Raw genomic sequence first — 24,329 nt, forward strand, 5'->3', positions numbered from 1 at the left:
ATCTAAAAGTGAACGAGCCATCATTACTTTATAGAATGTACAGCAGAAAAAAATAGGAAGTGACAGAATTGCTGCAGTGAAAGCTTTATTAGCAAATTGCTGCCAGTGATCAACAAAAAATCCAACATACATGGCCTTTGGTTCAACAACACATCCAACATACATGACCTTTGGTTCAACAACACATCCAACATACATGACCTTTGGTTCAACAACACATCCAACATACATGACCTTTGGTTCAACAACACATCCAACATACATGACCTTTGGTTCAACAACACATCCAACATACATGACCTTTGGTTCTAAATGTGTAAAAATTTAACACAATTACAGTAAAAAGGGCACAGAAGGGAAAATCCCCCAAAATGCACAGTCCTGTTCTAACCTATACGATCTTCAGCATTTTGCCACATGTCCTATGTCGTCTCTCACTATGCACCTTGGAAGCCGGCATCCATTGCATCCAGGAAGAACATTTGGTCATGTGACCGATGATCATACACTTTCTACCTCCAGGCAGAAAAAAATCCTCAATGGGGTTGAGGAAATGTGAATAGGGGGGAGGAAAGGTGAGTAGGGGGGGAGGAAAGGTGAATAAGGGGGAGGAAAGGTGAGTAGGGGGGAGGAAAGGTGAATAGGGGGAGGAAAGGTGAGTAGGGGGGGAAAGGTGAGTAGGGGGGAGGAAAGGTGAGTAGGGGGGAAGGAAAGATGAGTGGGGGGGGAGGTGAGTAGGGGTGAGGAAAGGTGAGTAAGGGGCGAGGAAAGGTGAGTAGGGGGAGGAAAGGTGAGTAAGGGGGAGGAAAGGTGAGTAGGGGGGAGGAAAGGTGAGTAGGGGGGAGGAAAGGTGAGTAGGGGGGAGGAAAGGTGAGTAGGGGGGAGGAAAGGTGAGTAGTGGAGGAGGAAAGGTGAGTAGGGGGGAGGAAAGGTGAGTAGGGGGGAAGGAAAGGTGAGTGGGGGGGGAGGTGAGTAGGGGTGAGGAAAGGTGAGTAAGGGGCGAGGAAAGGTGAGTAGGGGGAGGAAAGGTGAGTAAGGGGGAGGAAAGGTGAGTAGGGGGGAGGAAAGGTGAGTAGGGGGGAGGAAAGGTGAGTAGGGGGGAGGAAAGGTGAGTAAGGGGGAGGAAAAGGGAAACTTTCTTGGATGGGCTGCAAACCAGTTTGTGATTGCATGTGAATGGTGGAATTCTACATTGTCCCACCCAATCACAAATGTCCTCATGTTTCCTCCCAGCGGTGCCCTTTCTGCTTCTGGCACCAGTTGTTGGCGGAGGTCACCTAAAAACAAAAGAAGGCACTCAGTGTTGTAGGGACCAATCTGTAATTTCTGCAGGACCAAACCAGCACTCCAGATTGCAGCACACATTGTGAAAATGTTCTCCTCTCTGACCCGGCACATCAACAGTGGCCCTTTTCCCGATGACGTTTCTTCCACGCTGACGTGTTTTTGCCAGGTTAAACCCTGCCTCGTCTACATAAGTATTTTAATGTGGGGTCGGATTAGCCTCCAACTCCATGACTCTCTCAAAGAAATGAAACATTATGTGTAAATGCTTTTCAGTATGTCCTACTGTATGTATATTGGATAGACATCATACCTGGACATATTGGAGTTACTTGACCCCGCTCACTGTTCCTTTCAAAAAATGGTACTAAAATGGTACTACTACGATGGTAGTCAGGCTGATGCTTTCCACATTGTGAAATATCAGGTTGTCCTCTACAATTCTGGCCTGAATTTCTCTCAGTTTTATTGCATTGTCAGAGATGACCAATCCTACAATGGCTCTTGTTCTTCACTGAGGTGCTGTCCTCTTCCCCCAGAGGGAGGAAGATGTTGTGTCCTTTAGAGCAACAAAAATACTACATATGTATTTGCATTGGGACTGGTGGCCTACAGTTACTGTAGGACATAGCAACAGTAATGACAGAAGAAGCCCTTGTGAAATGCATTACTTACCTGTTGGTTTGTTGAAATTCCAGATAATGGAAACCACTGTTGACCATCTGAGATTAGGCTAGACTCTTTCACCAGCCTCTCTCAGTGATAGACCATGGTATTAGGCTAGACTCTTTCACCAGCCTCTCTCAGTGATAGACCATGGTATTAGGCTGGACTCTTTCACCAGACTCTCTCAGTGATAGACCATGGTATTAGGCTAGACTCTTTCACCAGCCTCTCTCAGTGATAGACCATGGTATTAGGCTGGACTCTTTCACCAGACTCTCTCAGTGATAGACCATGGTATTAGGCTGGACTCTTTCACCAGCCTCTCTCAGTGATAGACCATGGTATTAGGCTGGACTCTTTCACCAGACTCTCTCAGTGATAGACCATGGTATTAGGCTGGACTCTTTCACCAGACTCTCTCAGTGATAGACCATGGTATTAGGCTGGACTCTTTCACCAGACTCTCTCAGTGATAGACCATGGTTTATGATTGTGGCTCTTATTTCATCAGTGACAACAGCTCTTACTCTCCTTTGAACACCACCACACATTCTTACTCATCTCAGCTACCTCTCCTTCTCCCTTGTCCTGGTCCAGCTACTCCTCTGCCTGGTCCAACTATTCTTCTCCCTGGTCCAACTATTCCTCTCCCTGGTCCAACTATTCCTCTCCCTTGTCCAGACATATATTTTTTTTCTCTCTCTGTGTTGTTCTGTATCCACATTGAACAAAATCAATCCAAAGAGTCCCCCTTTTTTACTGTGTATGTCCATGTAATTGAAAGGACTTCAACACCTGGCTACGTCTCCGATTGAGATTGGAATCAGCTGTGGTTGGTCTATTTTACACAACTTACAGTAAATCAGCTATTTCTCAATGTTTCAATGATCTGTTCATTCAAAATTGTGACTCACCACCTGGATTCCGTCTTATGTATCAACATTTGAATTTCAGTTTTTTACATTGGATAAAAGTAGAGACTCCGAGCTACAGAATTGTATATCATACATTGCATTTGAGGAAACAATTGGAAATTCATTTTGCTTTGAAAGTTGATCATCTTGTAAACTCACTTTTGAGAAAACCGTCTTTCAATGTTTTGGTACTACTATTGGAGAGCCCTTCTTTGTCTACACACATTCAGCATTGTTCACACCCTCTCAAGCCTTAACCCTACCCATCTCTTTAATGGTTGATCTGTGCATTCTGTACTAACTTGCCAGCTACTTCCAGACATCTAAGAGAGAGAGAGAACAGCTCACTGAACATGACTCGCCCTAGCAGAGCTGGTTAAGCTGTTATGTTATCCAGAGTGTTGGTGACTGCAACTGTGCTGTCAGATTGTCAGTTCGTAAATTCAGAGCGTTTCGCATTCAGAGCACACACTGGACGCTCTGGCCAATAAATAGATTTGTTGTGAAAGCTCTGACCTAATAACGACAGTCAAGCACCCAAGCTAACTGGTTAACATTGGCTAGCTACTTCCAGACACATAATGAGAGAACACTCCACTCTGACCATTTTACTCCCCTAGCAGAGCTGGTTAGGCAGTTCTCATGTTATCCAGAGCTTTGATGACCGTAACTGTGCTGTTGGCAACAATTGAAATACGCTTTGTTGCCTGACACCGGACATATTCAATGGGTGTTGAGCATTCAAAAATGCATCAGTTATTCTGGCTCTGGCACACTAAGATTAGAGTTTTTTTGTTAAGAAATGTAGCTAGATAGCTAGCTAGGTAAACAATGTATACCAATGCATGATGTAACGTTAGTTAGCGAGCCAGACAGCTAATGTTAGCTAGCTAGCCAGTTAACGTTAGCTAGCCAGCCAGCTAACGTTAGCTAGTGTCATATATACACATATACATATACATAGCTCATATATCAAGCACATATATTAAGCCGCCTGACTCAAGTCATTGCACGCACCCCTGTCCAAACAGGAAGCACCCTACCCCCAGCCATAAACTGCCAGTTTCAGTTCCCCTTATCTCACGACTCCTGGACACACGCACACACTCCACCCCCCTCTACTGGTCGGGTGCCAAGAGCAGAGGACTCTGCTGTGCACCATTGGGGCTCCTGCTCTGGCTGGAGCAGGCCCGCCTCCAACTCTTCGGGACCAGTCAGAAGACCACCATGACAAGACTCCACCTACATTATTCCATGTATATAATCTGCTACAACCTTTGTCTAGGTCCCTTTTCCAGCTAACTCCTTCTGAGCTATATGAATCAGGTCCGTGCACGTTAAACTGCAGGACAAGATATCTTTTGACTCAATAAACTGCCTTTTTGTTACAGCTGAAATCCACTCTGTCCAGCGTCCATGATTTGGTCTCACTCTCCTAGCTAGCTAGTCTCACTCTAGCTAGCTAGTCAGCTAACGTTAGCTAGCTAGCTAGCTAACAATACACTAACTTCAAATGAAAATGTTTTGTCAGAATTAGAGTTGAGTCTTTTGTTAAGACATGTAGCTAGCTAGCTAAACAATGGACCATAATCACAACTCATGAAGTTACAACCTTGCATGAATCTGCAGGTAGCTAAACAACCAGGTTCTATGTCTATAACTAGTCATGTCTGAGATACGAAGATTAAGATCATACACATAATGTTAGCTAGTGACTCAGCCAGCTAATGTTAGCTAGCTAACAGTACACTTCAAATTAAACAAATTTCTGTCAAAATTAGAAACGTGTAATATCTGAAAATGTAGCTAGCTAGACTATCTTACATACATAATGGTTAGACACGTCTCCTGTCTGATGCCATGCATGGTTGCCCTTAGTTTGATTATGTAATCCAGACTGGTGTTTTCTTCTTAGCTATCATACTCAAATTCCCCTGACTTCAAAACTCAGTCCACCAGAAAGTGGAGAGCATACACATAATGTTAGCTAGTGAGCCAGCCAGCTAACATTAGCTAGCTAACTGTACACTTTAACTTGACATTAGGTTTATGAAGTTTTAATAATTAATACATTTAAAAAAAAGCTGCATTTGACATGATTACACGTATTATATGGCAGACCAATCCAAACTCATCTCGTGGCATGTCCAGTCCACTCATTTTCTCAGCCAATCATGGCTAGCGGGAAGGTTGCTCACTTTTTCTGTGGCTAAACAAACTAGGTTCGTAATTTAACAATTGTATTTGTATTTACAGATGGCATACAAGTTTGATATTAAGGCACATGAAAGTTTACATGTTCGAGAAGGCATTTGACTTGCGACCTAAACCTAGTTTCCTGAATCGGGTCACAAATGCTTATCAGCTGTTTCAATATAGCTTTTGAGCTGCTGTTGTTGCAGAAGTAAAGGCTTTATACTATATTTAAGGGTTTTGAACATTAGGTCTTCATTTCTGGCATGCTGTGTGCAAGCATTTTTAAATAAGACAAGAAAGATCCATAATTTTGGTATTGGGTAAGCTTGTATGTAAAGACAATGTAAGCATTTTAGAAACGTGTTAATTAACTGCATATTTGGTGAAAACAACATGAATTGTGTAAATGGTATGGTCCACAGACGGAAGTTGTGTTAATTGTGTTTAGAGTTTTGAAAATGTGACTACAGATTGGACAAAAATATGTTAGCGATTGTAAAAAAACTATAACCTTCTTTAGTTCTCGTGGTGTATAGGTCATGACAGGGTAAAGTCCATCCATCCTATAGATAGAGAACATTAACAGAGGGTGAAGGAGGTGAACAACTACAAGTACTTAACAAGAAACAAAAAAAAAGCAACTCAGCCAGCATTGCATGACCCGAAAACAGATAGAATACTAGTGTCAACAACATCAAGTGTACATGGAGGGAAAGATAAATGGATGACGGATGTCTAAAAGGAACCTGAAGAGGTAGAGGTAGCCTAGTGGTTGTTGAGTTCAGACTTCCTCTCTCTGACTCTCTCTCTTTCTCTTGCTCTCTCCGCCTCTCTCTCTTTTTCTCTTTCTCTCTGTGTTGCGACCCGTCATTCAGGTTTTGAGCCCCACCTGTTTAGCCTAAAAAACATATATATGTATTTTTTTGTTGTTGCCTGTTTTGCATGTTATTTTGACATCAATACGCATCTCTTATCAGTTTGCAAACTTAAAAAAATAATAATAATTGAGTTAACAAAGCCATATATAAAAATAGTCTCTTTTTTGCTTTCTTGATTAAGGCAGCTCCAAAATGCAGGTGTTTCAGCCTAGCTCAGTGCTTTCTGTGGTGGTGGGGCAGCCAGCGGAAAATATAGAGTGTAAGGGTTGGTAATGTTTTCTAGTTTCTGATTGGCTCAGTGTTCTGTCACTCATGGGGACACTACTACACAATCTACGGGTAGAGCTTGAAAATTCAAGCCCCTTTGGTGCTGCCATAGAGTTATATTAGAAGTGCCCACCCAAGAAGGCTCAAGGTCATTGGTCACAGATATGAAGTCAAATCACGTTATATCTTCCGTAGCTTTGATTGAACTGATCTCAACATCATACTTTCAAAATCTTAGTCATCATCATTAATTAAGTCGACAATCTTCTGGCAAATCCTTTTCAATACTTTTCATATGAAGATAAATTATTGATCAAACATTCCGGTGCTCATTGACCATTGGACATAAACATTACCCAATAAGTTGGAAATCGCAAATTCAACAATGAGTGGTTTGGAAGGAATCAGTGGCTAACTGCAAGCGTTGCAAAGAAACCACTAGCCTGCTAATCAGTGGAGTCAGTGTGTGGTCTAAGTCTGGGTTTATGGGTCTCTTTTCCAAGCTTGAAGGATAAACATTCAACAAGATAGGCCGGATAATGTTGTGTCAATCAATCAATCAATGAAATGTATTTAAAAAGCCCTTTTTCCATCAGCCGATGTCACAAAGTGCTATACAGGAACCCAGCCTAAAACCCCAAACTGCAAGCAATGCAGATGTAGAAGCTAGGAAAAACTCCCTAGAAAGGCAGGAACCTAGGAAGAAACCTAGAGAGGAACCAGACTCTGAGGGGTGGCAAGTCCTCTTCTGGCTGTGCCGGGTTGTAGATGGTGTAACATGTCAGCACCTCACAAGTAAACGTTAGTTGGCTTTTTATAGCCGAGCATTCAGAGTTAGAGACAGCAGGTGCAATAGAGAGAGAGTCGAAAACAGCAGGTCCAGGACAAGATAGCACGTCCAGTGAAGAGGTCTGGGTTCCATAGCTGCAGGCAGAACAATACACTGGCAGTGACTTCTGCCGTGTTCAAACAACTGGAAACTCTGACCTGGGAAATCTCAGACTTCAGTGAGTTCAAAACAACTGGGAACTCTGAAAAAAATTAGCTTAGACTGGGAAAATACATTTTGAATGGTCATCCAACTCAGAATTCCAAGTCGAGAACTCCAGTCTCTTTCTAGATCTCCGACCTGAAGATCCCTGACGTCATGATTCAACTTTGTGACCGACTTTGATGACAAACTTTGATGACAAAATTTGCCCACGAAGCACAACAAGGTGAGTCCAAAAATGTATTGTATGCTGCTGCATAAATTATGTAATATGCCAGAGAGATATGTATACTGTAGCTAAGAAAGTAAAACTAAGTGTATGTTGTGTAGTAAGGTATTAGTAGCCCATGTGCCTCACCAATAATTTGGTCCCTTTCCCCCTCCAAACTTAGCCCACTGTTCTAACTTGGTGGTGCACGTGTAGCCTATAGCCTGTTTTAGAAAAATGTAATCATTGAATATTGTAAGAGCTTTTATTGTCTGCTTATATGCCACCTTTATTTATCCAACAGTTCTGACTTGGTGTACAGGGAGAATTTACTTTATTTTAAGTTAAAGTTATTTTACCAGATAAGTTGACTGAGAACACGTTCTCATTTACAGCAACAACCTAGGGAATAGTTACAGGGGAGAGGGGGGGGGGGGGGTTCCTTGGTGTCCACATCACCAATAAACTAGAATGGTCCAAACACACCAAGATAGTCGTGAAGAGGGCACGACAAAGCCTATTCCCCTCAAGAAAATAAACAGATTTGGCATGGGTCCTCAGATCCTCAAAAGGTTCTACAGCTGTAACATCGAGAGCTGGTTGTAATCACTGCCTGATACGGCAACTGCTTGTTGCTGTAAGGCACTACAGAGGGTAGTGCGTACGGCTGCCTGCCATCCAGGACCTCTACACCAGGCCAGTGACAGAGGAAGGCCCTAAAAATGGTCAAAGACCCCAGCCACCCCAGTCATAGACTGTTCTCTCTATTACCGGAGCAAGCGGTACCAGAGCGCCAAGTCTAGGACCAAAAGGCTTCTCAACAGCTTTTACCCCCAAGCCATAAGACTCCTGAACAGGTAATAAAATGGCTAACTGGACTATTTGCATTGTGTTCCGCATTTCACCTGTTGCATTTGGCGCAAGTGACAAATAAACTTTTGATTTGATTTGAACCGCCATTTGTTTAAGCTTGTCAGTCATGTCAGCTATGTTTTTTTAAAAGGCAGACAATGAGGCTGAATAAACTGTTTCGCTGTCAGACAAGGCTTTGCTGATAGACATGTATAGCAGTGGTAAGGATTCACTCCATGGTGCTAAAAAGACATTTCTGCTGTTGAGACAGCTTTATGTAGGCCCTAACAGTTTGTGGGCACCGTTTGTCACCGTTTGTCACCGTTAAAGAGATATATATATCTATATATATATATATATAGAAAGAGAGAGCAAGAGGGGAAAAAGAGAGATATATACGCATGTACATCTTCGTGGGGCAAACTCTCCAAAAATGTTTTAGATGCATGCCAGAAAAGCCATTACACATCACAACACTAAACAATGCATTCATTGGACTATATTTCTCTTTCTATACCCCTCTCTCTGTCTCTCTCTCCTTTCCCCTTCACTCTCTCATCGCTCTTTCTCTCTCTCTCTCTCTCTCTCTCTCTCTCTCTCTCTCTCTCTCTCTCTCTCTCTCTCTCTCATCTCTCTCTCTCTCTCTCTCTCTCTCTCTCTCTCTCTCTCTCTCTTTCTTTCTGTGAGGGCTGAGGGTGAGATAACAAGACTGGGGAAGAGGAAGTCTCTCAGGGATGTGAGTGAGTGGGCCAGTGGTAGTAAATGGAACCTGTACGGTGGCGACATGGAGCCTACATGCAGAGGAGGAACACAGAGACAAAAAGATAAGAGCTAGTAGTGGTCGTAACCACTTACTATACCATCTATACGGTAGAAAGGTCCCTGTGTGGCTCAATTGGTAGAGCATGGCACTTGTGATGTCAGCGTTGTGGGTTCAAATCCCACGGGAGACCAGTCTGAAAATGTATCCTCTCGCTACTATAAGTTGCGTAATTGTATGCAATACGGGATTTGCTGATCTAATTAGGGTAACCTAGATGTACTCAGAGATATTATTTCACCTTTATTTAACCAGGTAGGCAAGTTGAGAACGAGTTCTCATTTACAATTGCGACCTGGCCAAGATAAAGCAAAGCAGTTCAGCACATACAACAACACAGAGTTACACATGGAGTAAAACAAACATACAGTCAATAATACATTAGAAAAATAATTATATATACAATGTGAGCAAATGAGGTGAGATAAGGGAGGTAAAGGCAAAAAGCAAATACAATATAGCAAGTAAAACACTGGAATGGTAGATTTGCAGTGGAAGAAAGTGCAAAGTAAAGATAGAAATAATGGGGTGCAAAGGTGCAAAATAAATAAATACAGTAGGGGAAGAGGTAGTTGTTTGGCCTAAATTATAGATGGGCTATGTACTGGTGCAGTAATCTGTGAGCTGCTCTGACAGCTGGTGCTTAAATCTAGTGAGGGAGATAAGTGTTTCCAGTTCCAGAGATTTTTGTAGTTCGTTCCAGTCATTGGCAGCAGAGAACTGGAAGGAATAATTGTTTTTGTGGGTGACCAGAGAGATATACCTACTGGAGCGCGTGCTACAGGTAGGTGGAATGAGAAGCACATTAAAGAAAATGTGAACTATGGTACTATTACAGTATCTTACATTACACAGTCTACTCTGAACACTTTACCTGACCACGAACACAGCGTCAGGTTCAGATACAGAACATACTGACCAGATAAATCATGCTATTGAAAATCAAGCTTCTCAAAAATCCAACATGATCACAATCCTAGCTCCTTGATCACCGATTGATCAAATCTAATCAAATTGTATTGGTCACATACACATATTTAGCAGATGTTATTGCTAGTGTAGTGAAATGCTTGTGTTCCTAGCTCCGACAGCGCAGTAATATCTAACAATTCACAACAATACACACAAATCTAAAAGTAAAAGAATGGAATTAAGAAAAATATAAATATTAGGACGAGCATTGTCGGAGTGGCATTGACTAAAATACAGTAGAATAGAATACAGTATATACATATGAGATGAGTAAAGCAGTATGTCAACATTATTAAAGTGACTAGTGTTCCATTATTCAAGTGACCAGTGATTCCATGTCTATGTATATAGGGCAGCAGCCTCTAAGGTGCAGGGTTGAGTAACCCGGTCGTTGCCGGCTAGTGATGGCTATTTATTTGCGCGTTTCATGTTGACAGTCCCTCTATCTTTTATCAGACCAATAAAAGTGTATGAGTAATGTCACATTTTCCATTCTTCCTCTAATCTAGTGCCAATCCATCTGGTGCATCCATTTATCTGACCTCTCCTATTTTTCCTCCCCCCTCTCAGCGTTGGGCCAGTAACCGAAAGGTTGCTGGATCAAATCCCCGAGCTGACAAAGTAAATATCTGTTGTTCTGCCCCTGAGCAAGGCAGTTAACCCATTGTTCCCCGGGCGCCGTAGAGGTAGATGTCAGTTAAGGCATCCCTTGTGTTAAATGTGGAAGACACATTTCAGTTGTACAACTGACTAGGTATCCCCCTTTCCTTCTCCTTGTTCTCCTCTTTGTACTCCTCCTCCTACTCTCTCATCTTTCTCCTCCCCCTCCTCCCTCTCTTTTTTACATTCTTCTCATGGCGTCAGGCAGTTCTCTCAGTATGCCCATTGCTGTCAATAACGGCCACGAGATGGGCACACACTGTATGCCAGCTTCCAGAATAGTTCCATCCTTAGCACCCCCATTGCTTGAGTACCCACATTGTGTAACAGGTGCCAGCCCGTTAAAGACATGTAACCATTGTCACCAGACCCAGCAGTATTAGACACTTCTCTTTATTTTGTATTTATTTTTTACATTTGGGAGGAAGATCAGCTTTAATATTGCAGATGTATTGTAGCTTCCATCAATGTAATGTCTGAATCATTACCAATCCCCCATATTTATTTTTGTCAATATACTGTATATATTACATACACAACCATTCAACGTTTCGGGTCACTACGAAATGTAGTTTGTTTCTGGCCATTTTGAGACTTTAATCGAACCCACAAATGCTGATGCTCCAGATGCTCAACTAGTCTAAAGAAGGCCAGTTTTATTGCTTCTTTAATCAGAAAAAAACGTTTCCAGCTGTGCTAACATAATTTCAAAAGGATCAATTAGCCTTTTAAAATGATCAACTTGGATTAGCTAACACAACTTGTCATTGGAACACAGGAGTGATGGTTGATGATAATGGGCCTCTGTACGCCTATGTAGATATTCCATTAAAAAAAAATTCATTTTCCAGCTACAACAGTCATTTACAACATGAACAATACCTACACTGTATTTCTGATCAATTTGAAGTTATTTTAATGGACAAAAAAAATATGCTTGTCTTTCAAAAACACGGACATTTCTAAGTGATACCAAACTTTTGAACGGTAGTGTATACATATACATATCTTTGAAATTTTCCTTTAATATTTTCCACAATCCATTTTTACAATAGTTACGTTTTGTTTGTTTTTAGTCTTGTCCTTCCACTACCCTCAACCTCTCCCATCTATTTCTGATGTCCTGTTCTATTTACCATGTATTTTTAACTGTGCTACTTCACAAAAGTTCAGAACAGACACAGTGTATTTTACATTTGTTATCTTGTTGTTATTAGTCCCATCCTTCAGCTCTTTCTGTGCTGTTTTATTTTTCAACTGTGATGTCATGCTTCACAAAAGTTCTGAACCTTTCTATGCTCATACTTTCTACAGATTGTAAATGAAAGATCGTTTTTTTTGCAAAAAGTAGTACTATATTATTGCTCGATTGACTATGACTATGACTCCCAGTATTGCTATCTGCAGCGTTAGCACCAGGTAAATGTTGCAATTCCTCAGCCATTCCTGGACCTGTGACCAAAAACAAGCTACATATGGACAGTACCAAAATGAATGATCTAATGACTGTCTCTTTCCAGCAAAATCTGCAGCGCTGTGAAGGTTGTATCCCCCATATATATATATATATATATATATATATATATATATATATATATATATATATAACATTCTATTGGTTGCAAGAATTTTGTATAATAATTTGAATTGAAAAGTTTTGAATCCAGTGCCGTTTTGCATATTAGTTCATAAACCATGTGCCATGAAATCGGTACATTGAAAATCTCTTCCCATCTATATTGCAATCTACATGGCAGAGCTGTCAATATTTTGGTATTTAAAACCACACTAGGGTAGAGGGCACTATTTTCACCTCCGGATGAAAAGCATGCCCAAAGTAAACTGCCTGCTACTCAGGCCCAGAAGCTATGATATGTATATAATTTGTAGATCTGGATAGAAAACACTCTAAAGTTTCCAAAACTGTTACAATAATATCTGTGAGTATAACATAACTGATATGGCAGGCAAAAACCTGAGAAAAATCCATCCAGGAAGTGGGATTTGTTTATGTTTGTAGTTTTCCATTGACTGCCTATACAGATTCCATTGACACAGGACTCAAATTGCACTTCCTATGGCTTCCACGAGATGTCAACAGTCTTTAGAAATTGTTTCAGGCTTGAATTGTGAAAAATGAGGGAGTAAGACCACTTTGAGTGAGTGGACACTGCAGTGTCTCAGAGCTTTTTCATGCGCACGACAGAGAGCGTGCCTTTCTTTTTTTCCTTTTATATTGACAAAGCTTTTGTCCGGTTGAAATATTATTGATTATTATGACTAAAAACAATCTGAGGATTGATTATAAACATCGTTTGACATGTTTCTACAAACTTTACTGATACTTTTCTGATTTTTCGTCTGCCTGTGTGACTGCCTTTGAGCCTGTGGATTACTGAACAAAAAGCACAAACAAAATTGAGGTTTTTGGATATAAAGAGGGACTTTATCGAACAAAACAAACATTTATTGAGTAGATGGGAGTTTTGGGAGTGCAACCATATGAAGATCATCAAAGGTAAGTGATTAATTTTACCGCTATTTCTGACTTTTGTAACTCCTCTACTTGGCTGGTTACTGTTTGTAATTATTTGTCTGCTGGGCACTGTTCTCAGATAATCGCATGGTATGCTTTCGCCGTATAGCCTTTTTGAAATCTGACACATCGGTTGGATTAACAAGAAGTTCATATTTAAGCCGATGTATAACACTTGTGTGTTTTATTAATTTTTATAATGAGTATTTCTGTTTTTGAATTTGTCTCTCTGCAATTTCACTGGATGTTGGCCAGGTGGGACTCTAGTCCCACAGACCCTAGAGAAGTTAAATTAAACTGGTATATTTTTTTTATTTATCACAATTTTCTTTAACCCATTTTCGTCTTTAATGCAGGGCCAACAGACAAATTCCTTCCTTTTTCCCCCTTCCTTTTTTGCCCCTTCTATGCGGTAATGCTGCAATTAGTTGGTTGTAATTTTGGGCAGCCCATACATTTCCATATATCTTTGTAAGCTACATATGTGACATAACTCCACCAGTCCTACTAATCATATCATTTACAAAGATTATACATTTTGTAAAAAAAAATGATGTTCTTTTTATCGATTAGTATATTTGAGTTTAACCACAATATTTGTTGGATTATTTCTTATGTCTTTTCTGGTTGATTAAACTGAAGTTGCAGCCAACTTTTTATTGCTTGTTTAAAAAATAATGCTACGTTGGAGATTATTTAATTTTCAAATAACCAAAAGTGAGAGGTAGTTATCTGAATAAAGAGAAATAGATTTTTCCGCAAATAGACATGTATTTTCCTTTCCGTGGTAGCAAGATCTTATCTGCTGTATTTTTACTAACTTTCTATAAAAATGTATTGGAGTGAGATCACTTCTTTCTTTCCCGGATATGTATACCAAGTATGTTCACAATCCCCATCAGACCATTTTATTGGTAAACTACACAGTAATGTAAAAGGTAGCTTTTTTTTGTGATCCAATACATAATATCCTATCATAATTTGGTTTTAATCCAGAGAGGTTAGAAAAAGTATGCATACATTATTTTAGCTTCTGGGCCTGAGTAACAGGCAGTTTACTTTGGGCACATCAGTCAGACAGGAAGTGGAGAGAAATAGACCCTAGCCTGGAGAAGCCATTTTGCTACAACTTTGGAAGTATGCTTGGGGTCATTGTCCATTTGGAAGACCCATTTTAAACCAAGCTTTAGCTTCCTGACTGATGTCTTGAGATCTTGCTTCAATATATCCACATCATTTTTCTTCCTCATGATGCCATCTATTTTGTGAAGGGCAACAGTCCTGCAGCAAGCACCCCTACAATATGTTATTTGGCTTGCAAGCCTCCCCCTTTTCCTCCAAACATAACAATGGTCATTATGGCCAAACAGTTCTATTTTTGCAGATCAGAGGACATTACTCCAAAAAATATGATATTTGTCCCCATGTGCAGTGGCAAACCATAGTCTGGCTTTTTTATGGCGGTTTTGGAGCAGTGGTTTCTTCCTTGCTAAACGGCCTTTCAGATTATGTCGATAAAGGACTTTAATATAGATACTTTTGTACCTGTTTCCTCCAGCATCTTCACAAGGTCCATTGCTGTTGTTCTGAGATTGATTTGCAGTTTTTGCACCAAAGTACGTTCATCTCTAGGACACAGAAAGCGTCTCATTCCTGAGTGGTACCTTCAGGCGTTTGGAAATTGCTCCCAAGTATGAACCAGACAGAGGTTTACAGGTTTTTTTTCTGAGGTCTTGGCTAATTTCTTTGGATTTTCTCATGATGTCAAGCAAAGAGGCACTGAGTTTGAAGGTAGGCCTTGAAATACATCCACAGGTACACGCTTCTAAAGCCATGACATCATTTTCTGGAATTTTCCAAGCTGTTTAAAGGCACAGTCAACTTAGTGTATGTAAACCTCTGACACAATGTAATTGTGATAAGTGAAATAATCTGTCTGTAAACAATTGTTTGGAAAAAAATATTGTGTCATGCACAGAGTAGATGTCCCAACCGACTTGCCAAAACTATAGTTTGTTAACAAGAAAATTGTGGTAGTTGTAAAATGAGTTTTAATGACACCATCCTTAGTGTATGTAAACGTCCGACTTCAACTGTATATAGGAGTGGTTAAAACATGATAATAACGGTCCTCTGAGTATATCCAAAAGGGTTTTGGTATACCTCTACTGGTATGCCATCCAGCCCTGGAGTTTTCCCGGGCTTAAAGGAGTTCCTGCTCTGTAATTCATGAGACACTTCTCTTTACATCATGCCTCTTTCTTTTCCCCTAATAGAGTGAGGTGAGTGACATAGCACCTTGTAATGTAGGAAGTGAAATACAGATGCACAGAAAACTGCACAAAAGAAAAATAAGTTTGATTCATGGATATAAAGAAATTGCGCTGGTTGTGTGATAGAGGTCGTTCGGTGAACCACATTGCATGATGGTTAATGTTGCCTGAAGACTTTCTTTTTCTCCCAGACCTAATGCCTAGGCATTTAGCTCATTGGGTCTCATTCGCAAATGAGACCCGGGTTGGAACCTGGTTAGTCAGTGACACTAGTTGAGACAGACTGTGATTGAGAGGAGAGAGTGACGGCACAATTGAATGATGCAGATGTCTCCTCAAAATAATGTCTAGCCTTTAGCTCAGCGGACTAAGACAGTCTTGAGGCGAGCAGCTCCATGAGATGTGGATTTAAAACCTGGTTGGTCACCACTATCCGAAACATAGGCTCGATGAGAGTCGTGAGTGTGTGACAGCTCATTTGAATGATACAGATGGCTCGATGCACAGACTTCAAAGGAGGACAAACACCAGATAATTGGAGAGGTTGTAATTGCTCGAATCAAATAAATAATAGCACAACATCACACATTTGATATGCTTATTATATGAGGATCTATTCAACTAAATACATCTAACCAACTCAAACTTGTGATTTGATATCTCAAGTGGCTATTGTGTATCTGACAGAAGCATAAAGAATAAAATGAAGCCACAATGAGGCAGACAACCTCTTGTAGAACAGAGAAGTGTGATTAGGATGCCACATCCTGAGATCCCAGATGATGATGTGTTGCTGGCAGAGGAGGCTGGTGGGAGGTGCCATAGGAGGACGGGCTCATAGTAATGGCTGAAATCCAATACATGGAACGGTATCAAACCACATTAAACATATGGAAACCACGTTTGACTCCGTTCCACTTATTCCATAACAGCCAATACAATGAACCCATCCTCCTATAGCCCCCCCCCCCCCCCCCCCCCCACCAGTGAATGAACCCATCCTCCGCTGGTTGCTTGTTAGCACAATATTAAAGACACAAGGCGAAAAAAAGACTTGGTGTTGTCTGGAAGGTTCCATATGACTAACACCCACACTCACGTGCAAGGATGCAGATACACAAGCACATACACAGGCACACACAGACATGCACACATCTCCTCCCAGACAATGGGTCTATGGCAGGTTCAGGTGTGTTCTCACTGAGAAGATGGTTAGTACAACCCCTGTAACCGCTCACTCTCCTGCAAGCTGTTTAAAGGTCCAATGCAGCCGTTTTTTTAAATCTAAATATTAAAGCATTTCTGGGTAACAATGACATTACCTTGGTTTGATTGTTTTCGATCAAAATGGTCAAAACAAAAACAAAAAAAAAGCTTCTTAGCAAAGAGCATTATCTCAAGCAAGATTTTTACTCAGACTGTCTGGGAGTGGTCTGAGTGGGGAGGGGAGAACTGAAAACTAGAGAGGCAGAGCGGTTTGGAACTCTCTTATTGGTCTATTAAAGGCAGAACTTTGCCGATGACTAAGTCTTTTTTGAACTTCCTGCTTTGGGCTGGAAGTGTCAATGTGTAGTTCACACATGCATAATCTATGAGCATAATTACTGTCTTGACAAAAAATACTTAGTTTGAAAGCAACTGTTTTTCTGGAAGGTAGCTCTCACGAGCCAAAAGTGGTCACAGAAAATGGTGTTCTACGTCATATATGTGCAGGTATCTCTCTCTCGCTCTGCTGTGTTTCCATGATGTGCCTCTTGCTAAATGTCAATCAAATGGCGAGAGAGTGAATGTTATTGGCTTGAACTCGAATTGCCAGGGCCCGCGTGGGGCGAAAATATAGGGGGAAAATGGTGAACAGCTGCAAATCAGGCTGAAAATGGTGCACAATTGGTGCACACCAAAACAGGCTGAAATTTCAAGCAGTCTTTTCAAACATCTCTTACACTAAAAGGGCACTATCGTCATGTTCACTATTTCACAGTATTATTGCAACCGTGTATGAAATGTAAATCATGTTCTTGTCTGCTCTGGGCCTTTAACAAACAGCTGCTCATCCTAACTCATTTTCTGAAACTAATGTACAGTAAATTGGTTTGTTACTGCCTGTTCAGTTTTCTCACAGGGCTTAAGGCACGTCTCTCTCTCTCTCTCTCTCTCTCTCTCTCTCTCTCTCTCTCTCTCTCTCTCTCTCTCTCTCTCTCTCACACGCACACACAACATTGTTATACATTCCCATATGTACCCAGCTGTGAATCTAACATTCATTGACGCTTACAATTTCCACTAGCTTATGGTTGTACCTCTACTCAACAGGACATGTCCAGGAGGGTAAAATCAATCATCCTACTGATACCCTATGGGCTACATGGAAAACTGAACATAAAACCCACTCTGAGGAGTCTGTGCAATAACCATCTGTCGTCTACTCACAAATGGTCCGAGTCCGAGCAATGCGGTATTGCTTCAGGCAGTCGGAGTGAAGCTCATTGTTTGAGATGCTAAACAACATGCAGTCAGCATGTGTAGTACATGGCTGGTGTCTTTGGCAATCTCTTAAGTGACTTTCATCCATGGATACATTTCCTCGTGGTAATAGTACAATATAAGTGTCCCACGGTTCTTTCATCATGTGTAAAATGGAAAGTTTGAATTGTGTCTTTACAGGTGGTAGGATCTTAATTTGAGCCCGTTTGTTACAACAGGAGTGGAAATGACAAACTTTGGAAGCCTTTTTTAAAACCTTGAACCCGCTACAAGTTTGCACGGGGAACATTCTCAGCAACCAGAGTGATCAAATTAAGATCCTACGTCCGCAGATCCACAGGGTCACCTAGATGGAGGGTCACCTTGACGTAGCTGGTAAATTCCAACCCAAAATACACGCCATGTCCTTGAAACACACAATTCTTCGATATCTCCCACATATCACTCGTTCTTTTAGATCAATCGTTGAAAAAAAAAATCATATCATCAAGCAAACAGGCATGAATAAACCGTTTTGGACAAATAATAGTTACATTATCAGAGCACATCCAACACAAGGCATTCAATAAACACAGGGAATTCGATAAACACAACATCTCACATGTAACTAACGGCTGCTCTCTGACTTGAATATAATGTTGAGACCAATATGTTGAGTGGTGATGGACCCCAGTATATTACATTCGAACCTCGTCTCTTCATTCTGTATGACCTTCTCATTGAAATCGTAATGAATCGGATGTCAATCAACCTCTGATCATCTGTTAATCCTAGTGACCCTTCCTCTGGGTTTGTAAACTCAGTTAGCCTACAGTATCGTGCCATATTCAGATTTGCAGAAGTAGTAGACCCTACTCATCCTCCAACCAGTGTGCCGAGTCGTCCTGGACCAGAGTAGATTACGTCTTAATCAATATAAAATGATTACGAAACTCATATCCCTCATTCTGCGACGACCATCGGATCATCATTGTGATCTTCCATCTTTTGGGTTTCCAAACTCAGTTAGCCTACAGTATCGTTAGATGTGTAGATACGCAGATGAGCAGTGGGCCCTCATCTGCCCTGTGGACATGATTATCCCCCATGACAGTGACTCACAGTAGGTATCTCTCCTAGCTTCCTTGTTGACGTTCGATGTTGAAGGAAACCCATGTATTAGTTTCTATTTAAATCTATCAATAAGTTAATAGGAGCCACAAAGCCCTGGGGATTACAGGAAGTGAGGTGACAGAATGGCTGCTGGTCTGGGCAGTCATACGTTAGTTAGACGAATTGCAGCAGATAGGACGCCACATTTAATTATGCTGTGATGTTGATGATCTGACATCTTCAGGACGCACACAGAGACAAATGATGTTGCCATTCAACAGTGCTGGTGTCGTGACAACCTCTCTCTCATTATCGCCCTCTCCCTCTCTCGCTTCTTCTCTAGCTCTCTCTAGGTCTCTCTCTCTCTCTCTCTCTCACTCTCATACAGACCTTCTCCCATCAAATAGCATGAACAGTATCTCGTTCAGACCTTGTTTCTCCCTCGACCTGCTTCAAGACCGTGTTGACTTTGATGTAAAATGTAATGACCTATAACGCTCATGTATTTTTCAGATCATAATTTGGCCAGACACGACTGTAAAGCCAAGAGATTCAGGTGCTTAAGGTTTTATTCTGTTCGAGGTAACCATAGCACCATGGGCACTGACATTCAGAGATAAAAGGTGCACACTCATTTGTGGTGATTAAGAAACCATAAGCATCTTATCAGCTCTTCAACCTCTTATCTACCTGTCTACTCTGTCTCTACCTCGACCTCTGGCACCTGGTACGCCTACTACAGGCGTGTGCACATAGAGCTCCTATTTCTAATTCCTCATTCTATGCGTCTGCACCTGCTTGCCCAGACATGGCAACAGACCTGGGTTCAAATGGTATTCGTTTTCTTTAGTTTAGACATTTGACTGAGCCTCCCTGGAGTGGCAGATGGTCAAACAACTACAATTTGAACCCTGATCTGAACAGCAACTGTACTTCAGAAAGTGGATCTTACTATGGGTGCATTTCACATGTGAGACCCTCTTTCCTAAGTCTGAAACCGATGAGTAGTGTATTTGATTTGTCTTTCATTTGTTAGACCCCTGTAAAATATGAAACCGTATAGAGAATGAGCAGTGTGTCTCATACATGAGTCTTTGTGAGACCCTCCAACCTAAAATATAAAACCACATTTGTTGAACAATGAATGAGTCGTTTGTGGTGCCATCTCTCATGAAATACTATCTGCCATTTGTGTTTCCTATGACATGTCTGTTATGAACAATAATCAAATCACCAGAAGAAGAGTTGTCTTTTAGATGGCAGTTGTCATTTACAGAGGAGAGGCTTTGAGGAGAGCCCAGGGTCATCCATTTTATGTGTGTGTGTGTGTGTGTGTGTGTGTGTGTGTGTGTGTGTGTGTCTGTGTGTGTGTGTGTGTGTGTATGCGTGCGTTTATGTTATGCGTGCGTGCGTGCGTGTGTGTGTGTGTGCGTGTGTTTATGTTATACGTGTGTGTGTGTGTGTGTGTGTGTGTGTGCGTGTGTGTGTGCGAGAAGTGGCTCTAAGGAGAGCGTTGGGTCATCAATCACAGTGTGTTGTAGTGGGTGTTTTATGTCCCGTCCCCTCTCTATCTACACTACACAAATATGATGGCATTATAATCATCTTCTCCTGGATAATCACCCGCAGACAAAATAAATGTCCTGGAAATATGGATTGTAAACATAAATAAAGGGAAACACACGTAGGCAGACACACATGCGCAAAAGTCATACGCACACAGGCGCACACACACAGTTGATGTCATGGGCGTACTGAACTAGGCAGTAGTAGTAGCTGGGTAGTAGCTCTAACTCAATCGTCTGCTACTGTCTGTATGTTGATCTTGACTTTGTCGATCATTCTAACTCTTAGGAACACATTCAGCAGCTCTGCTCTAGAGAATGGGGGGGGGGGGGGTTATACTGTGGTCTGTCAGAATTCCTTATCCTTTATGTCCTCACACCTGGAAAGCAATAAGCACAGCTCCTTCAACAAGATCTCATAGTTTCCTTTTGAAATTTGACGTGTTATGAATCTGTCTATTCTTTCCGCATTCGTTCCATGTGGTTACAGGGCGAATTCCACATGGTTATAGGGTTAATTATGCGTGGTTACAGGGCGAATTCCACATGGTTATAGGGTTAATTATGCGTGGTTACAGGGCGAATTCCACATGGTTATAGGGTTAATTCTGCGTGGTTACAGGGCAAATTCCACATGGTTATAGGGTTAATTATGCGTGGTTACAGGGCGAATTCCACATGGTTATAGGGTTAATTATGCGTGGTTACAGGGCAAATTCCACATGGTTATAGGGTTAATTATGCGTGGTTACAGGGCAAATTCCACATGGTTATAGGGTTAATTATGCGTGGTTACAGGGCGAATTCCACATGGTTATAGGGTTAATTATGCATGGTTACAGGGTTAAAACAGAAACAACTCAAAGGTCGACAGTTCAGGCGTTCATTTCGAGTGGTTAAGGTTAGGGCTGTGGTTTGGGGAAGGATTAAAACAAAACGATTCAAAAGGATTCTCTATTTAGATCAAGTATCACCACGTATTCTGGTGAACTGCGGTGGCGCAGTCTGAGCAGCCCACTTTGACATCTGAAAATCACGAGTTTGTGCCCAGCGGCTGGGCAATCTTTTTTACATTTTGTTTTTACTGTGAGTGCCAAGGTAGGCATATATCGATGTTCTCAGGAACTTGGTCAAAACGTCCAAAATCAAAGTCGATTTCTATTGATCCGGTTGAGCTCCTTTAGGCATCAATAGCCTGAGCAATTAGCTGAACCACTGCGTGAATAATGTGTTACATTAACCAGGTTCCCATCCAACCTTTATATGCCAGTAAAGTGCTCCACATGTTGGATAAAAGGCCAGGTTATTTTTAGGGTAATCTTTCCAAATGTTGACAACAAAGAAATTGCTAGACAAGAATTGGTATGTCCAGGTGTTGGTAAAAATGTGTTATGCGAGAAATGTCGGTGGACAAGCCTTATGTGTGCAAATATTGACATAATAACCATCATATATCGAAAGTGAACTTGGAGTCACGTGATGATACGTTGTGTGGTCCTCCCACTATGACTGGTCAGAAAGCATGCAGTTTATTAGGCTACAAATCGGTCCATGTGAACGGAGTTGAGCAGTCGTAAATCCTGCTCATTGAACAAAGCTCGCAGCTCCAAATTCGCTCCATTCATTAAAATCACAATTTAACCAACACCCATCTATTTATGTGACTGCCTGGACCTACCAATAGTTTTTTTTTTAAGTATTGAAACCAAACCATATGGATTTGAAATAAAATTATTTTAAATAAACATGAAAAGATGAATGTAAGAAGCAAACATCATTTCAAATAGGTGACCTGTCATATTAAACAGCATATTATTAACACTCTAAATAGGTCAGGAACGAAAATGAGTTATTTAGCTAATATTATTTCAATTATTCCAAGGCTATAGCCTACAAAGAAATGTAAAGCTGTTGGCTAGTAGAGAGCACGTGCCAAAACCAGAGGGGCACACTGGCTACGTGACGCAATCATTTTTGTGAGAAAACCATCAGTAGAGTTGAAAATGCAATTGAAACCCGTTTAAAAGCGTGTGTTTTTTTATTCGGTATATGGGAATTTAACAGCAAAAGGTATTTTTATGTGCATTATGTCATCATGCGCAGGCTTTTATGTGCAACAAGTCAATTTGATGGAAACCCATCTCTGGTAGGAAAATAAGGTTATTGTTTCTTTATGTGGATTTTTGAATGTTCTTATGAAAATCTGTCTCCGAATGGATGGAAACCTAGTGATTGACTTCCCTTTTCTTCTATTGTGTCTGCTTTGTACACACACAAACACAACACACACACACATACCATCACAACGTGTCAGCAAAAAGGAACAAAACAGAGAGACTTCAGGGTCCTGAGAAAGAGACTGCCCTTATTGCCGCTGAAATTACCTTCACACTAAATTCACCATTTCTCCCCGATATGCTAACGTGTTGCCATGACGGATCCATACCATCAAAGGGGCTACTACAATGTCAGTTTGTTAAAGCAGTCTGTCCACCAATTTGTGTAAACGCAGTTGTTTTCGCTTGTTTATGATGTTCGAGTGAATATCACACACACGCAGTTGGACACACACATTGAGGTGTAAAAGACTAATCAATCAATCAAATGTATTTATGAAGCCTTTTTTACATCAGCAGATGTCACAAGGTGCTGTACAGAAACCCAGCATAAAACCCCAAACAGCAAGCAATGCAGATGGAGAAGCAGGAACCTAGAAAGAAACCTAGAGAGGAACCAGGCTCTGCGGGGTGGCCAATACTCTTCTGGCTGTGCCGGGTGGAGATTATACGAGTACATGGCCATTGAAGCCAGATTGTTTTTCAAGATGTTCAAACGTTCATAGATGACCAGCAGGGTCAAATAATAATCACGGTGGTTGTAGAGGGTGCAACAGGTCAGAACCTCAGTTAGCTTTTATTTCTTTCATCACATTCCCAGTGGGTCAGAAGTTAACATACACTCAATTAGTATTTGGTAGCATTGCCTTTAAATTGTTTAACTTTGGTCAAACGTTTCGGGTAGCCTTCAACAACATCCCACAATAAGTTGGGTGAATTTTGGCCCATTCCTCCTGACAGAGCTGGTGTAACTGCATCAGGTTTGTAGGCCTTGCTCGCACATGCTTTTTCAGTTCTGCCCACAAATGTTCTATAGGTTTGAGATAAGGCCTTTGTGATGGCCACTCCAATAGCTTGACTTTGTTGTCCTTAAGCCATTTTGCCGCAACTTTGGAAGTATGCTTGGGGTCATTGTCCATTTGGAAGACCCATTTTCGACAAAGCTTTAACTTCCTGACTGATGTCTTGAGATGTTGCTTCAATATATCCACATAATTTTCCTGCCTCATGATCTATTTTGTGAAGTGCACCAGTCCCTCCTGCAGCAAAGCACCCCCACAACATGATGCTGCCACCCCCGTGATTAACGGTTGGGATGGTGTTCTTCGGCTTGCAAGCCTCACCCTTTTTCCTCCAAACATGCTGATGGTCATTATGGCCAAACAGTTCTATTTTTGTTTCATCAGACCAGAGGACATTTCTTCAAAAAGTATGATATAGATACTTTTATACCTGTTTCTTCCAGCATCTTCACGAGGTCCTTTGCTGCTGTTCTGGGATTGATTTGCACTTTTCACACCAAAGTACGCTCATCTCTAGGAAACAGAACCATTC

At 41.2% G+C, this 24,329-nt stretch overlaps 1 protein-coding gene across 1 annotated transcript in view; it reads left to right on the plus strand.

Moving 5' to 3' along the window:
• Window positions 1-7,035: 7,035 nt before the first annotated feature.
• The window catches only part of tac3a (tachykinin precursor 3a), a 48,648-nt gene continuing 31,354 nt past the window's right edge, over window positions 7,036-24,329 (plus strand). Inside the window, exon 1 of the mRNA XM_090202773.1 lies at window positions 7,036-7,422. The gene's annotated coding sequence lies outside the window, so the exon portion shown is untranslated. The remainder of the gene's footprint in view (window positions 7,423-24,329) is intronic.

The sequence above is a fragment of the Oncorhynchus mykiss genome, chromosome 16 (assembly GCF_057628025.1).
Source record: "Oncorhynchus mykiss isolate SJ-2025 chromosome 16, ASM5762802v1, whole genome shotgun sequence".
Taxonomy (NCBI): Eukaryota; Metazoa; Chordata; class Actinopteri; order Salmoniformes; family Salmonidae; genus Oncorhynchus; species Oncorhynchus mykiss.